Raw genomic sequence first — 25,096 nt, forward strand, 5'->3', positions numbered from 1 at the left:
CCCAGAAGACAAAAATCTTCATACTAAGAATCGCCTTGATGACGGAGGCAGTATGACCTCTGAAACGTTGGTAAACATCGACCAGACTACACAGCGCAACAACCCAGAAGACAGAAATCTTCATACTAAGAATCGCCCTGATGACGGAGGCAGTATGACCTCTGAAACGTTGGTAAACATCGACCAGACTACACAGCGGAACAACCCAGAAGACAGAAATCTTCATACTAAGAATCGCCCTGATGACGGAGGCAGTATGACCTCTGAAACGTTGGTAAACATCGACCAGACTACACAGCGCAACAACCCAGAAGACAAAAATCTTCATACTAAGAATCGCCTTGATGACGGAGGCAGTATGACCTCTGAAACGTTGGTAAACATCGACCAGACTACACAGCACAACAACCCAGAAGACATAAATCTTCATACTCATCGCCCTGATGACGGAGGCAGTATGACCTCTGAAACGTTGGTAAACATCGACCAGACTACACAGCGCAACAACCCAGAAGACAGAAATCGTCATACTAAGAATCGCCCTGATGACGGAGGCAGTATGACCTCTGAAACGTTGGTAAACATCGACCAGACTACACAGCGCAACAACCCAGAAGACAGAAATCTTCATACTAAGAATCGCCCTGATGACGGAAGCAGTATGACCTCTGAAACGTTGGTTAACATCAACCAGACTACACAGCGCAACAACCCAGAAGACAGAAATCTTCATACTAAAAATCGTCCTGATGACGGTGGCAGTATGACCTCCGAAACGTTGGTAAACATCGACCAGACTACACAGCGCAACAACCCAGAAGACAGAAATCTTCATACTAAGAATCGTCCTGATGATGGAGGCAGTATTACCTCTGAAACGTTGGTAAACATCGACCAGACTACACAGCGCAACAACCCAGAAGACAGAAATCTTCAGAGGGCAAGGAGCTAGAACGGCGGGAATTGGTGATCACGGCCCATCGTATCACGCGCCGCTACCCCCTCCCTGTGCCCGTCCCAATAGCCCTGGTCGTTCAATGGGATCCGATCAATGAACAGCAGCAGAAGCAGCTGGTCCATTGCCCCAAACTCGCGCAGCATCCGTCCCTTATAATGAAGCGCTCAGACATCGCCGCTCTAGTCCTCTGGTGTCGCTGCACGGAACTACGTACAAGAAGCGAAATCAGTTCAGTGCTGCCTGTAGAATGTATGCGGTTCCTCATAGAACCTTTCGTTATACAACTTAAAGAAGAAGAAGTAGATGGGAAAAAAGCATGGAATTCTGTGACTACTTCATTTTCGGCTTAAGCGTTTTCACAAACCTTTGTTGTGATGTTACATCCAACATCTGATCTTCACCCTTGTGTGCTATGAGGTTTATGTTCATATGAACTCTCATTTTCTGTTCTGTTCCGTTAAAATGTTGTCAGTACATTAACGGTAAGCTTTTAAAGCTCATATAGAACTCGCAGTTTGAGTAACGTGGGTGTCCTTATGTATTGCTACTTTACATTTTCAGCTGCTTAATAAATTCACTGTAGTCTGCAAACTGAACCCTATGTTTTCCTTTTTAACCCTGTTCTTAGCCAGTTCAATCTAGTTAATTCTTCAATAGGCCTGCCTATTTCTGTACTGTTACCCTTTGGTTAAGTAATGTGCCTTGCAAGTGAGATACTTCGACCAAAATGTTTGGCGAAAGTTAACCCATTGAAGGTCACTGGGCACTATAGGCCTGTGTTCCACCTGTTTTTATTCAGTAACTTTCAGTTTTACCCACAGAGTACATTTATGGGTCTCGTATGGTTTCCATGACAAATAGCAATTATTTCTTTAAATGGAAAATTGCTGTGTTTGTTGTGAAGTAGAAACCAATTCCTTAAATATTGTTTAAGTGAGTTTTGTTTTTGCAAGGGTCGGTGACTTTTACCTGCGGTGCCAATGATCGTGTGTTAATCACAGAAAAAATGGTAGTCGAAGAGAACAAACGACGACTATCCTCGCTGCTTAGTTTCCTCCATTCTCCTGCTTTTTCATCCCCCAGGGTTCCAGATGTTACTCTCAACATTCTGTTCTCAAAACACACTGACTTTGTGTTTGGCCCTCAGAATGATAGGTCAAGTTCAGCGCCCGTCTAAAATGAAATTAAGTTTTAATCTTTACGCTGGGCACAGTCTTGAACCCATTTCACATCCTGGCAACCGTTTCCTACGCATTCGATTTCATGTTCATCGTGCAAACTGACAACTGAACTCCCTGTCCCTGGTTGTCATCATCTATGGATGAGGTAGTGAGAGAGACAGTCTTAATAAATTGTTTGACACTAGCGTGCGCTTTGTATAAATTAAATCCTGCAGAAACTTCCGAACTTCTAGAAGTTTAATACTCGCAATATCTAGATCACTTGTAATCCTGCTCCACGAAGTTGGCTCCATTACCAGTATTATTGCACTGAAAATGTGAGATAATGTGCCAATATTTTGACCGAAGTTTCCTTGTAACACGCAGTGTTTGCAAGTTCTGACTGATTAATTGCTTTTACATGTACGGAAGGCAGTTTGATAAAGAGGTGCTGTGGAAGTTTCTGCGCGCCTCTGCCCTGAGACAGACTCAGACACTCATTTCTATCAAAGTTACAGATATCTTGTCGCCAGAAATTGTATTCATTCCAGTCGTTAGCCGAAGGATGGGCAGTTACTTTGTCATAGCCTGAAAATTGTTAGCCCCGGTATTTAATCTCACAATTGTCCTTCTCAACCAGTGTTCGTCAAATATCGACGAAGAAATATAATTGTTATCCTGCAGAACCTGTCTTTCAGCAACAAATGAGCAACTGTTTTTTATTTAGGTATAGAAAGAGATTTTGCTGTATTGAAGTTTAGAGGTTGTCAGAAACATTCAGTAGTGAGAAGCAGATATCATGTCAGGTTAACTGGTGGAACAATTTTCTGTATCCATGTAAACGGAAGGTTCAATACCGTGTTAGAAGCCGTTCGTAATCGTAATGGCATTTGCGCAAAGAAATTGGACCCGTCCGCAGCCAGTACTAAAGGGTTTTGTGTCAGTTGGCCACAAGCTGTGATAAAGTGGAGGTCGTTTTGTGTTGTTTGCAGTCAACTGAACAGGGGACATTATTCTTTGTAGACTATTTGTTTGGAAGTTTGGAGTTAAGATGCCGAAAGCCATTTAGTCAAGGAGATGGAAAAGTTTACAATGTGTTGAAGTTATTGTCAGAAGAAGCCTTGCATAATATTTTATATTGGGGTATTAACATAAAGTCATGTTTTTGCCCAGAGACTACAACGGTGGTCCCAGCCCGTTCGTTCCATCGACTCGCTCTGAGAAGAACGCGCAGACTTTTGCCACAAGATTTCGACTGGCTTTTACCGTACCATATTCAGAGAAAATTCAGTCCGATGCACGCCATTACAGTTTGTCTCTGTAAAGTCGCTTTTAACATTGTTCGCCCGTTTGTACACGGGCATATCGACTACATTAATTTATTTAACGTTCCAACGGCTTATCTTGTGTCGGGACATCTTTATGTGAAAAATCAACTGTGTTATTTACATCAGCGCATAAAGTTTTGTTTGAAAGTGAATTCTGTTTTATTCGGCTACAAACTTCAACGCCATTGTATCTTGTGCCCTGAAATGTAAGCTTATTCTTGCATGTATATTTTAAATTGAAATTTCCAAATTTAATGTTTATATTTGTTTATGTTTTCGTAGTCTTACTAGGAAATTTGCATTAGCCGAAATGACGAAAGTAAACAAGCCACTTAGTTACATGATTATTGATACAGGCGTGTTAATTCTTTCAGCCTGTTCAAATGGAGTAGGTGAATGGAATTTAGGTAACACAAGACCATTCCAGAATATTTTCTTTGACGTATAAATGTTGGAACATCGTTTATTTATCATCACAACAGATTATACAAAACTGTAAACTTATCTTTAATTTTGTGCATTTTTTAAATTGGCACCGAACGTTGCAGCCGCAGTTTTCATCTTAGCAGGGAGACTTGCTATCCTCACAGGTTTTACTTGTTTTCCTCAGTCCTTCCAGGCAAATGCCGGGCTAGTTCTGAAATTAGGCCAGGTCTGCTTCCTTCCACATCATTTGCAATGCATAGCTTCATTAATCATATCATTCGACGCTGTATAGTCTGAACTAACGATAACGTCGTTAAATAAGCCATAAAATTGGTACCTCGTTCCGAAGGAAGGAAGGAAGGACGGAGGGCAGAGAACTGTGTGCTGAAGGGAATCTATGGATTTTAGGGAGGAGAGCTTCATATTTTGTGGAATACTCTTCATCAGATGTTAATAGGTGATGAAATCAAGCATGAAAAGCTGGGCAGTGTGTGTAGCACGAATGAGAGATTAGTGCATATAAAGTTCTAGTCTAAAAAACCTTAATCAAAGCGACACATTGAATACCGAACTGTAGATTGCAGGACAATTCAAAATGGTTCTTAAGAATAAAATGTTCGTGCGTGTATGTTTACGGACTGGACAGTTCAATGAGCTTTCCGGTTAAATTTATTTATTGGCCGAGCGACTGTTAGCTTCTCAAGGGAGACTATTCCATGCCAGTAGCGAGGCGTCGTCGTATTTTTATCAATTTTAGAAGACTCCATTTTCTCAAAAAAAAAATGATAAAACTGCAGTTTCCGTTTTAGCATGAGAATAAGAAAATAAATAATATGAGCATTTTCGTTCTGTTAAAACAAATAATGTGCCGCACTCTGTACAACAAGCACAGACTATCTGCACTGTGCGTGTGCTATTGAATAGTATATTAGCAGCTTTGAATAATTCAGCATCTCGTGTCGACCATTACTCATTCTTTATTGCCTTGTACACTTGGTCATGCTATGCTATACCGGGCCGTGTCGTCTTTCTGTTGTTGCAGGTGAGCCGATCCTACAGGCGCCACGTGCTGTATAACCCGCATGCCGGCGTAGTAAACATTGGTGTAAGCTGTCGTGAATCGGGATCCGAAACGATCACAAAACGGAAGGTTTGTGGCTCTGATTGTGTTTAATTTCATCTTTACCTCAGTTCCTTTTACCAGATTAAAGTTCTGAAAACAACTGACAGTGACTGGCTGTTGGTTTAATTATTTGACGATTCTTATAGTGTCATAGGGAGTCTCTGTTCTCACGCCGTTCCTCGGTGCCTCACACGTCTTAGGAGTTAATGTAGAATGCATATTTGTGTCCATAGAGGAAGTACAAAATCATTCTGTTCAAGTTACCAGGTCGAAGGTCGTCTGGGAAGGAACGTTTGCTATAAGTAGGACTTGAAAAAGATGACCGCGAAATCGTTTAGATTTACTCGTAAAATGGCCATGCTTCAGAGCAAGACGAGATTATAAAGTGTTCGTGCAAATTTAAAGCATCTTACTATAGTCTATGACGATCGGATATTGAGTGTGCATTAATTTAAATTTTGTCAGACCACTCCTATATTTTTTCCAGTGTGACCTTGCGCATTTCTAAGTGGATTCCGTTTATAAGACTGTGCACCAAAACAAGGGTGTAGAACATGAAATGTTTTATTGTAGGAAGTTGGCACACGAAATTCCGCTAACCCGCAGATTGCCTGTTGTGTAGAAGGCTGTGGGGGTAGGAGGAGAGAAGTACTGGGGATCGAAACCCGCTTGTACAGATAGTCACTTTATCGCAACAGATTTAAAACTGCAAAGAAATAGTGGCTTTAGGGTTTTTTAATGAAAATATTTTTTACATATTCAATTACGACGAGAGAGTATTTGTCAAATAGTAGCTACAGGTTATCAGTTTTACTGCTCATGTACCCACATCTTGTTCTTTTTCTGTTTACTTTCTTGCGATGATAAAATGGTCAGTATCTTGTAGCCCGTGAAATGAGACAATCATTCACAGTATTGTTTGTTAATGTTACGTGCGGCATCAGAACAACACGAAAATCGGCGCACGATTTCTCATTGCCTCGTTAACTGCTGTCTGAACAGTGACATTCATTAATCACTGTGCCGCACGAATCCCACCCAGGACAGGTAGCTAATCGCGTATTCTAGAGGGCTGTTATGTGTATCAACTCGCTACACAGTACACTACTGTCTCATTGCCAGCAGTTACATTTTACAAGCAATAAAATCGGTGTTTATTTATTTTGAAAGTTTTTAATTGATTTGTTAAAATATTAACGCATTTAAAAGGGTTTGTGAACTGTTTGCATCTTAGCTGAATTAGATATTTACTAATTTTACATATATTATGTTGGATATGTTGGACAGTGTTCACTGTCTGATGTAGGTGTATATATATATATATATATATATATATATATATATATATGATATATACGTATTTGAAATACACAACGTTTCGAGAGTTGGCAGTCCACACGTAGCAAGAACGTGGTTATTACCGTCTCCGCCATGAAAACCTCAAATCTCTGATTTTGAATACCTGCAAACGAGCAGGCACTTCGAATAATGAATGTTCGAACCTCTACTTTTTCCTATGAAGTCACTTGTTTCGGAATGATATGAGCTGCTGCTGTTGGTAACACTGCCTCAATGGTGTAACGGGAGATGCTTAACACAAACAAGGAAATAAGGTGAAGTAGGTGGTATCGGATAGGGGTTGGAATTTAATAGGATATTAGACTTGTAAGACGCTGCAGAATGTATTGTGTTAATTAAAGTGAACTGTAAAGCGTCCCTAAACAATGTTTGTGTTTGTGTGTTCTTCCAGCGTGTACGTACTAAAGGCAAATTGATAACGCAGGAATATTGCTTCTAGGCCCCGCTTCGTACTGGTGAATCATTTAGTGCGGAAATTTTTTACATACATACAAGAAGGTGATACCTTGGTTGGATTCTAAGTTATTTAACGATGCTGTATAAACTGCAGATTTTATTTGTCGGCGAATGTAATGAAGGATAATTATGCATGATGAGAATTAGAATGTTGTTTACCACTAACAAGGCCACCACTCGACGTCACATTCTTAAACACGAAATCCATCGCTGTGTGACATAAAGCTGATGAATGCAACTACAGGAGAAAATGCTTCTTTGTTATTAATGTAGGCCCCAATTTTAGTATGTGTTTATTTCTTACTTTAATATTCTCATAGCATTATCTTGGTATTTTTATTTGGAAAATTACATGTACAGTTCAGGGAATGAAAGAAACACATTTCTTAATTTCATTTTGCACATGATACTCAATGCAATAATACTTTTGTCTTTGCTTGTTTAACAGACAGTAAAAGTATGCAGTTAAATGCGCAGGGGTTTCCTATGGAAATGGATAATTTTATTCGGGCGTCCTAAAGGGAAGAGACCTACATGTAGATGGAGGAGATCAATATTAAATCGGATCTTAAGCGAATGGCGGATTTGTGAACATTGACTCCATCATCAGGGCGATGAATCAACGCCCTGATGATGGAGGACCTATGGAACGTAGGTAAACTTCTACCAGACTACACGGCGCAACATTCTGGATACAATGTGTTTGCCGAGTTCCAATTTCAGGTACTATAGGTCTGCGTACATTGTGTGCCCTCGCATTGTTTTGAAGTTCAGTTGTAGGCCTGAAACTCTGCTGTACTTTCAGTATCCGTTTATTTGATGTAAATTACTCATATTAATATATCAGTAAACGATAAAAGAATAATATCTGAGGTTATTTCTGGGTTAATTTTCTAAAAGAACACAAAACCTGAAGTGAAGAAACTATTTGGAAGATCTGGATGGGAGGATAATATTAAAATAGATTGATGACACGGAAACGAATCCATGGGTTCCATAAAATGAGGAAAAATGTCTTGACTAGCTGAGAAAATATGATTTTCTCGAGGAGGGCCGTGCTGCTTGCAGTCAGTTAAGGCGAAAATTCTGCTCTGAGTACCTCAGAAATGATCCTGCAGTGGGTGCAACATGAAGGCACTCGAAAACAGAAGTATGATCGCAGTTCCTTGCGTCTTGCTCCGACTTCTAGCGGTAGGAGGAGAAGCTAACGACTTGCTGATACAATCTGATTACACAGAGGAATTCATTCCGACTAGAAGGTTTTCACTTATCCTCCGTTTTGGCTCCTTTTCTCATTAACATTATATCGTGGAGGGAGGATTATGACGACAGTGAGGCAGGGAGGTAATAGTTTAAATGAGAATGTTTCGCATTAGTTTGGCACTGTCTTCTTATCCTGATAGCGCTTCCTGTTTGAAATTTCGAACGTAGCCTTTATTCTGTGAGATAGTCTAAGTTTGCTAATGTATCTGCTACGAAAATATAACTTCTCTACCCCTCTCTGCCCCGTAAGTCATTATAAAGCGAATGCAGAAGGAGGAGCGAATACAATTCTGAGTATAATGCATATTACACCATTCTCTTCACGTCTCTATAAATTCCGCTCAGTGCATTGAATTTTGTTGTTTCTGTATGTAAGTTTTATACGATGTAGAAATAGCTGGCGAATGCATGAATTTGTATTATTTTCACATGCATAAAGTGAGATATAGCGATAATTCACCACCGCCCCTCCGCCCCCCTTTCATGAAACATGCATGTTTGCTCAGAGACTTGCTTCTTGCAGTTTTATTCATTGTTGGGTACTATTCTGTATGAACTGTATTTTGTAATGATGACAAACCCTTGCTAATTTTCTCAAGACGATAGAAGTGACGGTAGCCGTGGATTAGGAGTAGGATAAAGAATTTTTGATTCGCGAATGTTTTTGTGGTGAAAACATAATGGCTCCTCCTTACGCATTCAAAGTTACAAGATAAGAATCTTCAGGTTTCTGAATTGGTACTTTTTCGTACCTTCGTGCAGTGAATTTCTTTTTTCCCCCCCAGTAATCACCATTTTGCAGTTACATGAAATGTTGACTAGGAACTTCGCCAAAGATTCCACCCTCGCCCTTTTAAAATTCTAATACGTACCTTATGAATAATTTTCAGGAGTTTACTTTTTACCTTTGTTTCATTCACATTTATTTCACCTTTGCTTCCCCTTTTGACATTTTTCTTTATCACAAAATGATATTCACTTTCGATGGGGTATAACTTTTAAATAAATCCTTCATCATTTTTTTCTGTCTTTCTCATCCATGAGGTTTACCCTATTGATGTGATTCACTAGCCTCGTCTTATTATCCACCCTCATTTGTCTCTTCGCCTACTTACCCTGAACAAATTCTATTCAATTTCTGGAAGGCTTATAGAAAGAGTGGACTAAGGGAACGACACCCTTCTGTTTGTAGTTGTCATGGTTTCCATATATTTCTTCCCTTAAATCGTATTTCCGAAATTATTCCTTGAAGCAGCTGCCGACGATGTCATGCGCTTTCCGTGTTCGTCTCGTGGCGAAGTACAGCGATACGGCGGTAACATTGTTTTCCGAGCTGCAACTACTGAAACACCGACACCAACCCTTCAGAGTCAACAGCGTGAAAACTGGCGAAAGGTGCGCATAATAGCTTAATTACTGTGTTAGTACATGAGCACTCACAGACGTCTGCTAATTATTTTACCTGTTAACAGATATTTTACTTTAATTTTCTATGATATGTTTTGAAATTAACTGAAACAACCTTCCGAAAGTTCGATTTTTTCTTAATATTCTGAACCGTATGTAGTCCTCTATGTCATGTCTTGTTATTGCACTACAGAGGGCTTCAGAACTGATTCATTTCCTATTAACTGCAATTGAATCTGTTCATGTAAATAAATTTCTATTGCCTGTAATTGAAAGTAAAATTCAGTGGAGTTATCAAAACGCTTTTAAATTGAGAGCAAACGACTGTAGGGTCTTACATGCGACTTGTTTGACCTCTTTGTTCCTTAGTCGGCTCCATTTTGTTAATCTCGTATTTCAGATTTCCCCCCAGAAGCTTTCCACGGCACGTCACACCAGCCTGTTAAATATCTGACGAGATTTTCTCGATTACTTATAATCTCTCTTCATTCCTCTTTGCGACGTTCTGAATGGAAGGGAGAAAGGTTCAGAGAAATTGTGTGAAAGGAAGGGATCTCAGTAATATTTCCCGACATCCTTGACTGGGGAAGCGACGTTTGAATTAGTTCCGAGATTAGCTTTATACTTTGTATTTGTAGAATTTCATTTCATCCAGTCCTTGCACAGTGGCAGATGGGGTCGGCAGACTTTGTTGTAGCGTCTTGACTTACACATTTCTCATCCTCCTTATACACTATGCAGTCATACCAAAACGAGGAGTGGGTTCATTACTTGTAGGCCAAAAATGCAGTAATTTAAACCGCCTGTGCCCCACTTATTGATCATAATCTATTGACATTGTAATGTCCTCACTCACAAACGTTGAGAACCGGAGTGGTGTTTCACAGGTAGCATAATAATATTTTCTTGGACGTTTTGTACATTCGGAATCAATTTCGAAGCTTGTAATAAAATTAAGAATGGCGAAAAACGGAAGTAATACGCGATTTCCCTGTCTATCGCAATACCAGAATGATACTTTAAGATAGTCCAAAACCACTCCTCTCACATCATTCACTCTATCTTACACGGCGCACACATGACCTCGACATTTCGCGAAGCGTTATAAGTGAACCAAATTTCCAACTAACGTGGTTTATGTCTGATAAACTCGACAAATGTATAGGATTAACTAAGTACCAAAAAGAGCTTTACCACACGCCCAGACCCAATTATATTTGGCTTGCGCTTGTGGTGAAGCTTCTAGGAACAAGACGTGAAGAAGGAATGCAATGACATCAAGCCTGTAATATGTTATCCTGATATTTCTGTCTCTCTCTCTCCCTTCATCTTCAATAAATGCCATACACATCTGTGCCAATCTTCTAGCACTCCGGACTCCGAAATCGCCTGCCCCTTGCAAGTGCCTTGTCAACTTGTCAGACATCTCTGCCAGCGCCGAGAAATAAGCCTATTGCCACCGTTCCTGCCGAATTAGATCTAATTTTCTTTGGTGTATACCTTTTAATATAGACGCCGTAACGTCATCTTTCAGATTCGCGGTAAATCCACTTTTGAGAAATAAATTGTGGTCGGAATAATAAGCGATGGACGAAGTCCGGAAACCCAATTAATTGTTATTGTCATTACACACAACTCAGTTTTACGAATAACTGGTAATATGTTTATTGTAATACAGTTGGTGTAAACAGAGCTACACGATTCAGTCTTACGTGGCAAGAACGTCACATTACAGGTCCTGGGATATTCAAGTTCGTCAGAATTCGTAGGTGGTCTCCGTTTCTACTGGTAATAACGATCCACATGTATTCGGCACACATTACTACTCATAACACCCGATCCGAAATTTTATGAATTAACTCTCTCACACCTCGCGCGACTTGTACTGTAACACAACTTCATTCACTCTTAAGACAGACAGCTGTACGTAATTGTTGATAGTTTTGAAACTCATTCAGTGTTAGTTGAGGTCGACAGAGGTCAAATACAATGATTAAGAATGCGTAAATGCGACTAATGAAAGACACATACGTGTCAGCTCAAGAACGATTCCACAGAACATCAATACTGATAGTGGGACGACGCGAGTCATATACTGTCACAAAGGCAATAGAACATGATCACCACCTTACTGAATCTTTGATAAGGAAGCTTGATTATCGATAATGGAAATCGTAGCAGTACGCCATCTCCTGTCTAGCAACAGATATTAAATAGAAGCTATTTGCAAATTTGCGCGTCGTATACTAATTATGTCACAAATAACATAGAATTCATTGTATATTAAAATTTAGATTTGCGGTAAAATAATGAAAATACTCAAGCTTGTAGTTGTGTCAGAGCTTTATCCTCTAGTTGCATTAAAATGTGGGTAGGTCTCTAGAGAATGTATTTGGATTTATGCTGTTTTTACGTAAAATTTCTCAGCGCCTCCAAAGACGTCTACAGATCCTAGGAAAAGCAGTAGTGACGTGAAACATGTGAAAGAATAAAAGGGATGGAACGCGACAGCAAGAAGAAGGTAAAAAAGGGAGAATGAGTGTCGAATAAACGCAATTTTAAAAAGAACTGTGGAGAACTGTAAAAGATGAATACTTAAGACTCCACTTCTTCACACCCAGATCAGACTCCGGATCGGACGGAAATAAGCTGCAATATTATGGTATGAAGGTCTCACAGCCTGAAGCCATTCAGACGCAGATATGAGTGACGTTTCCTCCCTTTTATTATGTAATGAGACCGAAAGGAAGAGGATTCGTTTTGTGGGGTGTAATGCTACACGCCCCGCATCTCCGGCCGCGAGAATTGAGCTGCTGATAAGGGACTCGCCGCGTTTTGCACGAGATGGAATTTTCATTAGAACTCTGATAGACTTTCTGTACGAAATTTATTAACGCCTTTTTCAAAAGCGAGTGGCGTGCATCTTTGTAGGTTTCTGGGCGACTGAACATCGTAGGTACGTCGGTTAATATCTTAAAAATAAAATATTTTTGGTATGTTACGAGGTTGTAATTTTTAATTTTAATTAAACGCCTTTAACACAACTTGTGCTGTGTCTGTAATTGGCCTTCTGGCTATTGATGCAGAACACTAATATATAAGAATTGAATTAAATTAAATATTTGTTACTTTTGGCGTATAAGTGTGATGACGCTTGTGTTGTTCCTATCTCGAAAATTCCCTCAGTAAATCTTTAAGTCTGTATTGTTTGAGAGGTGCTTTCTGCCTTACTGTCTATGGAGGCCGTAAGGACCTCTGAAACGCTTCATAAGATTTACCGGACTCCATCGTGGAATAGTCCAGAAGATAGCAATCTCGTCACTAAAATGTCTGCGCCTGTTTAAGCTAAACCGCTTCAGCTGAAGACTTGCACGGTTTGAGATTTTCAAGACGATGCGGGTGTATGTGGCAGTCGTCTGGGTTGTTATAGTCATTTGGCTGTATACGAACGTTTCGGAGGACCATACGGCTTCCATTTTCAGGGCCAGTATTCTCGTAATCCTATACAAATCACGCACTTCTTAACATTCCGCAGTTCGCCCCTGAACGGTGGTATACACACAAAGACCACCGTCTGTAGGTGAATGGTTGATCTTTGTTCCCATCACCAAAGCCAGATTATTTCTTCTAACCGGTTCTGTTTGACTTTTGTGCTTCCCCCGCTGTAAGACAGAGATTTCGCATCTGTGCTCTAGAGGGATTCACACACGTGCTGTAATTAGAAATGCAGAAACTGCTTTGCTAGGCCTTGGAAACAAATCTCGAAGTGGCATGGCGGACGTGCGAAGAGTGGAGACGTCAAGTGGGCGAGTGTTTCCGTTGTTCAGGAGACATTATTTTGCTGGAGGAGAGGTGGTGCATTGTTGGCCTCCCAGTCTGCGCGTGACATGAGTTGCTCTTGTATGTCGAGGTTCTTATTTGTCAGTCCGTAACGAATTAACGCACCCTCAGACGAACAAACTGAAAAGATGAAAATAAAAAAAAGCCAGGATGATAAAAAACGACACCTATATTTTTCACAGTCCGTCCATGACTTGCCACTCGTATTGGAATTTTTCAGATGGAGCCTCCATTCTGTACACCCCCTCCCCTCCCCCTTCCTGCAGCTTCCTTCCTGTAATTTTTCTTATTATTGTATATTTTTGTTCTTTTTTATCTGGCGTCTCTTACGGTTTCTCAGAATATTTGAAAGCTGAAATCGATGTAGGGGAGGGTAGTTTTGTGGGGGATCCTATGAGAAATAACGTCATCATTTTCTCATCTTCAACTTTTTGATGATTGCTACGTATCCCCCCCCCCCCCCCTTCTGTCTTGCTCTTCTGCAGCAAACTTTCTTGTAGTCTTATGTTCCGTAAAATTTAAACTCCAAAGGCGAGAGCTTATTCACTTCGCTCTTTAAAAGAGCTCTGTGGTATTAATAAACTTGTAGAACTGCAATCCGAAATGCTCCTCTGTAGATTCTTCTATAGCATCTTAAATTTCAGGAGTTTATGAAGAGAACTCATTTTGAACATACCTTGAAATCGCTACGTATTTGTATTATCTGTTTGTATGAACATGAATGTTTCGCACGACTAAGACTGTGATTTGCAGTTAAATACATACAATACGCAAAGCAGGATTCACAGAAGCGAATGTTAACTTTAGACTGGATACTGTGGGTCCTTTATAGTTGGCTGTTGTCATTTATTGTGCATACACTCCGTAGCTGTAGAATATTCCGGTCTATTAACACGTCGTCGATTTCGTTCTTCTGGGGTGTGATTCCGTGTAGCCTGGTAGGTGGATTCAGTGTTTCTGTGGGATGTATCGCTTCCATCTTCTAGCTTGTGACGTCGTGTGGCCTTCAGGGCTGAAGATGGAGATTGTATGTTCCACTGAAACCGTCGGTATATACATACCCACAAGTCCACACAGAGTTACTAGTAAGTTCAACACAAATTCTGACCGCCTTGAGAACCTCACATCTCATGTATCTCTGATTTAATATTTTAATATTGCTCCGAAGAACTGTATTGAGGAAAGAGGAAGAACACTTTATAGGGTTTCGTATGTCACTTCACCTCACTGTAAGATGTCACTGTTGCCTCCTCGGTCTTAACTGTCTTGATTGTCTTCCAGCTTTCTTTGCAACTTCTATGCTGGTGTGTGTATAAACTTTATTTTGACTCCTTTGCTATGTTACAGAGATAGCGATTTTATGTTATCACTAAGGGAAATACTTTTCTTTCCAGTGATGTGATGGATTACTTGTGATGTGTTTGCTTGAGTCATCAGCTTCACGAATTCTTGTCATCTCTGCTTTCCCCCCCCCTCCCCCCCCCCCCCCCCCCTATATGTCCCTTCCAATCCCGCTTTGTGTGCAGTTTGGGACCGACTCACGTTTCATCCTGGAACCCCTTTTATTGCATGTTATGTGTAGGGATGTTTGATTGGAGAGCAAATCTGTCCAGTGTTTACTGCCCGTTCCTAGGACTTTTAGGGGCGATAAAGCGTGGCTTGAAGCAGATAAGGATTTCTGTTTCTCTCTTTTATAAATTTGGGACTTATATATGACACTTTTCTCGGTTTTCTTGGAAGTGGTTGTAATTTACGCAATATGTCAAATCAGGAGTGCTGATCTATTTAGTGCGAGGCGTGGTACGCGAATAGCTTTAATCTTTAGTATGATATGCGTATAGAAATAAATCTTGATAAAAATTAAATATACGTGCGGGTTAAATATGAAATTTAATTATATATTTACGTACACTTTTATCCGATAGAGTCATACTTCTTCTTTATTACGCCGTATCCTTTACAGGAGGTTGGCGACATTATGAACAAGATCCTTCCATCCTTTTCTCGGACTGGGACCTGTTCATATATGTTTTTTAGGCAAGTGGTTTGCCATTGCCTTCTTCTGTGTCTGACTGGAGTAATTGTTGGGATTCCACGGGGAAACCGGGGAAGCCCTGGAGGAAAACTCCGTGTTGCCTAGACCACGGCCTTGCCCAACACAAGTTATAAATTCGGGCACCGCCGGGAATCGAACCCGATACCCCAGGATTACAAGGCCACCGCTAGACCACCGTGACGATAGAGTCATACTACAGCGTCCAAATTACGGGAACATGGCATAAAGATTGTGATACCCTCTTGCGCCGAAGGCTGCTGACCATTCAGCGCAAAGGGAAATCTTTTGTTGACTTTGTAATAAAACGGTGCTGCTGTTCCGACCTATCAATAAAATCCCAGCGATGTGATGTTGATGAGTCTCTTGACGACGGAGATGAAGATGGATGGTGTTCCATAATCACTGTCTCCAAGCTTGTTTGTTGTTGCTCGGTTACGTAGTAACACCCCAAACTGCTGCTGAAAGGGTTTGTATTTTGGGCCTTTCCCAGTGTTTGCCGTTCTCAGATCCAGCAAGTCTTCTGAAAGTTAGATTGTTTGAATAGTTTGTTTAATGACGTACTTCATATCCCTGCTGATAACGATGTCGTTGATACACGGGAAAAAGAAAGCGGGAGTCAGACAGTTGGAACAGCCCACATTTATCAGGATTAGTGTATATCAACTCGTGTCACGCGAACCTGTGGTCGGCCACATGTTAGCAGGAAACTACGACGTGTAGTACCGTGCGTAATGTGTGTGTTATGAGTGGCGACCGCGGCTTATTTATCTTGCGGTTTGACTATTGAAATTCACTTTACGAAATTTTTTGTATATTCTTACACACATTTTGCATGAATGAGTTAACAGTTTGGCAATTCTGAGCAAGTAGTTCAAATTCAAATTTGTGCTTGTGAAAAATACACATAGAAATTAATCACTAAACTATTTAATTCTGACTAGCTTATCGCTGTCCTGATCTCAGATACGTTTAAGTATTTCAAGGAATAATCTGGTCCAAGAAATTTTTATGGTCATAAATTCGTCCTCGCTGTATTTTTGCCAAAGCTCGTCTGAATAACATGTCAGAATCGAGTCCGTATGGTGGTAAAGAAAATACAACTCCTTCCCACTACAAGTACTAACTGGTTAATGCTGTTGAAGTAAACCCGGTTCAGATCAATTTACTGATTTTTGTAGCAGCTATACATATATTTATCATTCGACTAAGGGGTTAAGTACGCTTTCTGAAAATCAAAACTTTACTCTTTTGCACAAGACAGAATTAAGTGTCTCCACTGTTGGCGCTACCTTCAGTAGTTAATGGTTATTTGAATCGTATAGTTCTATTACGAATTTCCTCTTCGCTGGGAACTTTCTGTGCTGGTCGGGGGGGGGGGGGGGGGGTTGGAAGTAGAACAAGGGGCTAGCGCGCTGGGAAGCGGACAGCTGAGGCGGGCTCAGCACCTTGTTGACCTGCCTAATGGAACCTCCATGTACGGCCTCCACACAGATACCGAAAAGAAATTAAAAAGAAAAAAACAATAGAAAAAGAAATTCTGTTAGCGATTATATAACTTGGAAACAAACTGCTTTATGGCGCACTGTGAGATTATTCTTCAAGCGGCCACACCAGTATGTGGTTCTCAACTGCATATGCCCACAGTTATACTGACGGTATTTGTCACTGGAGGAACAGACCAAGGTCTGACACTTCGAATTTTAACTTTTCTTTTAGTTTTGTGGCAGATTTTGATAAAACTTGTTTAAATTTTTTACTGCATCGCAGGTATTTTAAACGGCAACGTTTTCAGCACATTTTTAAACTCTTTTAAACGTTCTCTTAAAATGTGCCTCTATGTACGAGTACTTAATATATAATTTCCTTATGATGGTTGATTTTATACGAAGGTATGAGCAAAGTACATAGTTATGAATGTCACATTAAGCACGTCGCTAAGTGAACAGTATATTGGTAATGTCCCGTATCGTTCCTTCTTGCGGTGGGTTCCTTACCACCTCTGATACAGTTTCTGGATATCGCGAGCGCTGTTAAAAGACTTTCACAGTGATATTACCTTGGAAAGTATGCAGTAAAAACGCAGTGTACTTAATATTTATTTTATAGTTTATAATAACATTACGTACCCGTTGTTTCGACTTAATGGTTGTTGCTTTCAAACTTTTGGTTAATTCCGCATTGCCAGGCTTTTTTGTGCGCTGCAGTCTTCCCTCTTACCACTACTTCCAGTGTTTATTTAGGATTTTAGTGGAGAAGTTCTCATCACGTTTTAGACATAGGATTTTAAGACGCCAGTATTAGGTATTTATTATTTGTACACCGTTTAAAGGACGTTATCCCGTTAAGCGAATTGCCTTTAATGCCCCTGAGGAACGACGCACGTCTATTAACGTCTGGAACACTCATTGCGTTCCTCACATCTGCCATTAAACTTACCGACAACTGCCAGTGATGTTAATAAGATGCATATAAATAACCGTCTATATAACTTGTATTTACTGTCAACTGTATTTTTCGACATAAAAAGGGACGTCTTCAGGCGTAGAGACTTAGATGTGAATAGTATGCTACGTCTGTGACCATTTGAAACTAATGATCCTCTGATTAATATTTAAAAATTCAGTCCGTACCGCACAGAAAACAGCACTTTACCGTTACAAATATCAGCTGGTTAATGTTGTTTAAAAAATAGTCGCTTTACAGAACACACAAACAAAAAACGCAAAGTTGGTTGCTTTAACAGATGGTATGTATAGTTCCCACAGAGCTCTAATGTACGCTTATCGACGCGTGCTTTTTATGGGAATTTATATATAAATAAATGAAATTAAGGGAAAGGAAAGAAAAGAATGAATAAAGAACAAAACGTAAGTACGTAGTCTCTATGACGTAAATTCAGTTACCGTTCTGAAAACGAGATGTAACTATAAAAATGTAAATCGTATGTTGAGAATTTGGCACGTCTTGTGTTTGAATAATGCAGTGGAAATATAATTCTTTAATGAAACCTATAGCACGTAAATAATAAACCGGCGGTACATCTGTTTTAAAAGGGCTTTTAGATGATGCTGATGTTGTAGACGCGATAGAAGTTTCTTTCTTTTTTAATATTGGCAAGACCGTGGTAGTCATTATTTAATAATGCTAGTTGTTTCAGTTTTACATCTTGTTTTCTCTTTCTCTCTGTTCAGAAAGTTAGAGAAGCTTTTAACTCTTGGTTTGGCGTTAAAAGCCCGTAGTGTCCCAGTTTGGTCTGAACATTGCTACCCCTCAGTTTAATGGCGTCAGTAATGGAACAATAGCTCCACCAATAATTGCATCAGCCATCAGAAGCCATTACAATGTAACATCTTCTGTAGACCAAGGGATAGAGAGTTGGTTTGTGTTCTATTTTTATTATTCACTTAAGAATATACGAAACAAGCGATAATATGTTCGTAAAATGTATTTACACTGTAAAGTAAATTCAGAAAATAATTCCGTGACGTGTTTTTTGTGGTTCTGTAATGTATATTTTAGGAAGAGATGTAAATGCAGTTTTCATAAATAGGAACATAAAATTGATCCGTATGCAGGCTGGGGTGTAAGAACAATTAAGAATATTTTGTATTATTAATCAGTATCTTCATGACTTTATAGCATGCAAACACTTGCTAACAGCAAGTTCAGTATCAGTTTTAAAGTTTTAGGTACTCATTGGCAAGGTTTATAAAAAAAAACAAGTTATTTCGCTTCATTAATTAAGTTAAGAGGTAACAGAGTGTGCATGAAGGACGCAGTAATCCTGTGTGATCAATGGCTGCCCAGTATTAATGAAACAGATAATTAGTGTAGATCAATATGTGGCACATGCAATTAATTAAAGGATAACATAAAACGTAATTTAATGATACTGGAAAAATTGCTGAAAAAGAGCTAATTTGGTGTTGTAATTAGTCGTTGCCTTTGTAATTAATTCATGAAATTTGATACAAATGTAAAATGCTGATTTGTATGAACTATTGAATTTTTTAATTTAAAAAATATATATTTATATTTTCTCTGTTCTCCTCTAAATATGGACAGATGTGTATATTTCGTTTCCTCCGAATGCCAGTAACACGTGTTTCAAGAATACCAATAGGATGTGTAATTACGTAGTACTAGCTGCAACCCTTAACTTACTTCTCTACTAATCATGTGCACTTTACACAACGAAAGCTTTGGTCCCGTTGTGATACTGTGTGTAATTTTTGTAGCCGGCTAGCATGACCAGTAATTAGCCAGAGACAAACGTGAAGTCTCACCGAACAAGAAATCTGGACACATTTCATAAGGGCGTTAAATATTCCTGTCTGGATGGCATAAATGGACAAGTACTTTTCTACTTTGGTTATGAAATGGATACTTAATCAGTTAATAGTTCTGACTCAGTAGGTCGTTTCACATTTGCGGTGGCAGAGCGTCGTGCTTGCTTTGGACAAGTTGATGTTGAGGATATTTCTTATATTCGTCTCTCTGTGTGTGACCGGTGTTTGTCGTGAACTAAAGGGACTGTTCTCAGCACAAGGTGGTCTTTGCTCCATTTTTATTCTGTCCATATTATTCACAGAGAGTTAGAGGTTATGTCGGCGGCCACCCTGTTCTACAACCTCTACAATTTCGTCAGGAGATTACGTAGTCTTATGCCTTCTCCCTATCTTAAGGCCAGCGAACGACAAAACAGCATGGAATAGCTTCTCTGCAACTAGCTAGGGTCAATTCAATTGCTGACCTCTTAGCATTATTAGTTTTTATTCCCTTTTCTTTCCCTGCTCTCCCTCGTCTGACCACCCTTACTGAAATTCCCTTCTTCCTCTTCCATTCAATGAATTTATTTATAAATACGCCAAGTATCTGGAATTTCATTTTTCCACAGAAGTTCTAAAAAGTGCAAGGGGCGAGTGCACTTGTGGGGGAAACAAAGGTGTTTACAATATGAACTTATGTAACTTTCTTCTTTCTATTTCTGGAATTATACGCCGTGAATATTCGGTGATAAGCAGAATCGCTTTGCTCCAGAGTTTATTGCCGACACTGAGCTAATTAATTCGCTGTAAAGCTTCGTCATGCATTTTGTTAAACGGAATTTGACTGGTGTTACTCGACCTTACAATTGATTCGATTTGGATCAGTTGCGGGTTCTACGTCGTTTTCTTCATTGTGATGACAGCATGTTCTGATATGCTGCAGTTAAGCTGGAGAATTAATCAAATGAATGAGGGGAAAATATTGGAACACGCCATCTCTCAATTACTGTCCGAAACAACAGCGCCGGAATTGACCGGATAATGCTTTAGGGTAAAATTTCTCTCACAGGAAACGCAAGTTATCCCATGACGTCACTAATTCTAAAGGAAAGCCACGCTGGGTTTACCATGTCAACAAATGATGAAATTAATTTATCACATTTTGTCACAAAATCGAATGTTCCAGAAATCACTGACCAATAAAACAAAACGTTTAGTATTTTTATAATTTGGATTTTCTGTCTAGACCTAACTTTAGCATAAAAGATACTATGGTTATTTACTAACATATTGAAGATTTCTGTCTTCTGGGTTGTTGCGCTGTGTAGTCTGGTCGATGTTTACCAACGTTTCTGAGGTCATACTGCCTCCGTCATCAGGGCGATTCTTAGTATGAAGATTTCTGTCTTCTGGGTTGTTGCGCTGTGTAGTCTGGTCGATGTTTACCAATGTTTCAGAGGTCATACTTCCTCCGTCATCAGGGCGATTCTTAATATGAAGATTTCTGTCTTCTGGGTTGTTGCTCTGTGTAGTCTGGTCGATGTTTACCAACGTTTCAGAGGCCATACTGCCTCCGTCATCAGTATTGTCCTCCAAAACAATACATTCAAGTATATGTACATTTTTTTTTGGTTTTCCATCTGGTCACAATCGTCTTCTCAGCAGTTTTCTTGTATTGTCTCGGCAGCTCATGCCTTTTCATGATCTTGCGAAGCCATGTCGCTGGACGACATCATCGTGCTCTACAAGTCTATAGGTCTGTCGTTAGCATAGAAAGTGGTTTCCTGTTTGTTAACACAGTATGGGTGTTCCTGTGTTCCTCCCCATCTAGCTTTGCCTCTGTCAAGATCCACACAGCCTGCCACTCAACCGTGATGAGTCGAGAAGGGATTCTCCTCATTGAATCGACTTCTTACGCATGTTGAAGTTGGTAACAGTTCATTAGAAAGAGGGCCTGTTAGAATAATCATTAGAAGCACATTCTGTTATGTTATTGTTAAAATACGCAACACGAACAATGGCGACTGAGTTGGATGCTTCTGCCCTCGTAAGGCAATCAACTTTAGGCACTACTCCTTTGGGTTGTAGCGCTGTGTAGTTTGGTAGACGTTTACGAACTCATCGCCATGATGATGAAGGTAGCAAGAACCTCTAAAACGTTGATAGACTTCTAGCTGAAGACAGCGATATTCGTACTCACCGCCGTGAGATCCTTAAACCGTAAAACTTCAGTCGCCATACGCTCGCTCGGGTAGTTGCGTGAAGCAAATTGTTGGTGTTCTGAATTAGATATACAACAGGGCTGTTAAAAATGGAAGGCGATAGACACAGGCGCCAGGTTCTACACAGACCGTCCAGAGACCTGGTGCATAAAGTATTCAGTTACTTCACCGGCACGCCAGTCTACGGCGACGCCAAAGCGCAGAAAACTTCCTCCTGAGGCGTGCGATATTAGGACTGGAATTGTACAAAGAACTCCCACCGAGGGCAACGTCACTTTCTTTCTGCACGTAACCCGCATTCGTTCCCGTCGGTCGCATTAGGACAGGGGCCGAAAGTTTCTTTGCAGCTTCGTAAGCACAGGCTCTGGGGCCCACCCCCATACTAATAAGCAGTTGGTTGGGTGGGGGAACAGCTGGAGCGTGACGCTGACCATTAACTTCCATCCAATGCCCTGGTTGATTTGTGTGTTGCTGTACCTACACTTCCCTGATGTTTGTCGCCCTATTTTACTAAGGCAGTGATACAGGCAGCGGTAGTTAATATCTGGACTCTTCGCAGTAACCGTAGTGTTGATGAGAACAACCAGGGAAAAATAAGAGAAAAACATTTCAAGTAACCAGTCGCTCCCTGGCACCCAGGCATGGAAAAGAAATTTGTAGCTTCCATGACAGATAATATCAACTAATGATGATGACGATGATGATAACAACAACACCTGCGGAAGTCTGTTGTGATGTGTAGCCACAAAACACACAGGCATAAACGAATTCAGTTCATTTGATAATACGTTATATAATTGACTCACCATTCGTCAATCCTAAAGGTTACTTAAATTCTTGACGGCGTTGCGTAGGCGGGTAAGGTGATGAGTCTTTCTATTGTGAGTTAAAATCCCTGCATTGATGATGTATGGCATGTGATGGAAAGTCACGCATTCTTATCCTCAATACTAGGCGTAGGTGGACGCTCCGGCTGTTTTACTCTTTAAGAAGCTGACTGGGTTCCAGAACGAGTTCAGACGCGGAGAAACGTAAGCAAACATCAGTGTTCCGAATGGACCTCGGACATGATCGGCTCATCTTTCTTGACAGAACTGTCCTCCCCCACCCCACCCCACCCCCCGGACGATGGAAGTACTGTGGTGTGGTGTGATATTAGAACTGAGGTTAATGGTTTCCCCAATGTACTTAACCGAACAGACCTTTTGGGGTGATTTAAGTTTCCTTTCTCTCTGGAATATAAACGCCGCCGGGGTTGTGGTCACTTAAGCTTATTGACTTGGGCTGGGACCTTTGCCCCGCCGCAGCTGAGGTTTGTCACCCAAACTCGCTCTGGCTTGCTTTTGTCGAGCACTTCGCTTCTTCACCGTCACCCTCCTTCTGTGCTGCTTGTCGTAAGAACTAGCCGTAGAACGCCATAATTCAGCATTTCTCTTATCTCATCCCCTCAGTACTATTAGAATCACTTATGGAGCTTCTTGTCTCGAAGAGTGAGAGCCAAGTGATGTCGTTATTGAACCACTTACGAAAACCCTAGAAACCTGCCGCTACACATTATTGAATCCCATATTTCGTCTGCAGACAATCCGCCAATTGAGATTTCAGGTTCTCACGGCGATGAGCATGAACATGATTGTCTTTTGGGATGTTGGGGTCGTGTAGTCTGAGAGAATTTTATAGACGTTACAGTAACCCTTGCGGATTGTAATGAGTTATTACAGTTGTTAACTATCCGTTGCGTGAAATTTGTCACGACAGTTTTCAGTTTTTGTTTATTTTGTAGACCAGTAGTTATTGGTGTCTGTAGTTCAGTCATAGGACAGACAGGCGGACAGGTACTCATCTCGCTAAAGATTTCCGAAATTTCGCTTTTTCGATGCTGTGTTTTCAGCCTCAGTCCGCCAGGACTTCGTATCTGTCAAAGACTGACGTCACGCGGCGGACAAAATGATGACAGGCGACAGGGAGCTTTTAGTCCTCGTATTTCGAAAATCAAATTTGTGGCAGACAACGGAACCCACTTGTGTTGTGTTTGGATCTTTGGGGGTTTCTTGCTGGAAAACACCGCCTGATACTTTGGCGAAGTCTCCAGTGGGATTTCGTAAAATCAAAACCTATGCTGAAGCCAGCTACTAGCTGTCTCCTCGTACACTTTGTTACCACCGGGCGAGGCACGTGCATAGTTCAAGTTGAAGACAACTTTCTTTTTATTACAAATCATGAAAATGATTGCAATGAGAAAGGAGTTTTATATAAACGGATTAAGTACTAAAAGTGTTGTAATGTTTACAGACAGTTACATTCCGTGCAGAATTTTGGTACATAAAATTGTATATGTCCTATAAAGTTTTTTTGTTTTAAAGTCAGTTTCCATTATTTTTAATTTTACACATGCATTGCGTTAATTGAAATGAACATAAAGTATCCTTGAAGTTAACCAAGAGCAATAAATCCTGAAGAATTTATAATGCAGATTCTATCTTTAGAGCTGTGTTACGATTCAAGTTTGTTCCGATGTTTTCGACTGCACTAAATATTAACAAAACCACTCCGTTAATAAGTGTAGCTCTTTTGCGACTGGCCTCCTCTTATGTACTGAGAGTGTGCATCGGAATAGTACATCGGCAAATGACTTTTTTAGGAAATGTGAGAGGAGAATGACACGGTCATGTCCAGAACTAAGTTTGAAGTGTGGTGCTTCGTCGAAACACGTCCGTAGGCAATGACACATTTTATCCGGTTGGTGACGCCACTGTCCAAACTCTATGTGAGACGTCAGCAGTCTGTCCAGAAGTTCATGGAGTGTAACAAGCGGGCGGGTAACAAGAGAAAGCATTTCGTCGTACAAAGTTAGCCTCTTACCAAATTCTACAAAGGATACTTGGGATATGGTCGAGTTCTTGGACAAAAGCCTAAGCAGTTAAATTAGACAAAACTTGGCTTAAATGAACGAACGTGTTACAGAGTTGTTGTTAACAAATGTAAAGTTCATTGATTGGTAATGAAATTCTGATCAACTGACTATCGAATCTTCAACAAAGATGGAAGTTCAGAAAACACTTTCAAATTCTGTCGCTTTGTCTAGCCTTGGGGTGCTGACGACCTGCCAGACATTTGTCGTGTGTCTGTGTCAGCTGGAATGTATACAATCAATCGAAACAGTTGAATATATCGCTAAACCATTGTTAACAATGACAAATATTTGTACTCCTGGTACACTGGAACGGTGA

The 25,096-nt window shown here is 40.3% G+C and overlaps 1 protein-coding gene across 4 annotated transcripts in view; it reads left to right on the plus strand.

Moving 5' to 3' along the window:
• The window catches only part of Sema2a (Semaphorin 2a), a 576,182-nt gene that overhangs the window by 185,571 nt on the left and 365,515 nt on the right, over nt 1–25,096 (plus strand). For 2 of the 4 annotated variants that reach the window (XM_087357602.1, XM_022083582.2), the window contains one exon: nt 4,915–5,022. The exons of the other annotated variants lie outside the window; for them this stretch is intronic. The gene's annotated coding sequence lies outside the window, so the exon portion shown is untranslated. The remainder of the gene's footprint in view (nt 1–4,914; nt 5,023–25,096) is intronic. 4 annotated transcript variants of the gene reach the window in all.

Source organism: Zootermopsis nevadensis, unplaced genomic scaffold (assembly GCF_977971745.1).
Source record: "Zootermopsis nevadensis isolate Lab colony 2312 unplaced genomic scaffold, Znev_1.0 Znev_ptg000028l, whole genome shotgun sequence".
Taxonomy (NCBI): Eukaryota; Metazoa; Arthropoda; class Insecta; order Blattodea; family Termopsidae; genus Zootermopsis; species Zootermopsis nevadensis.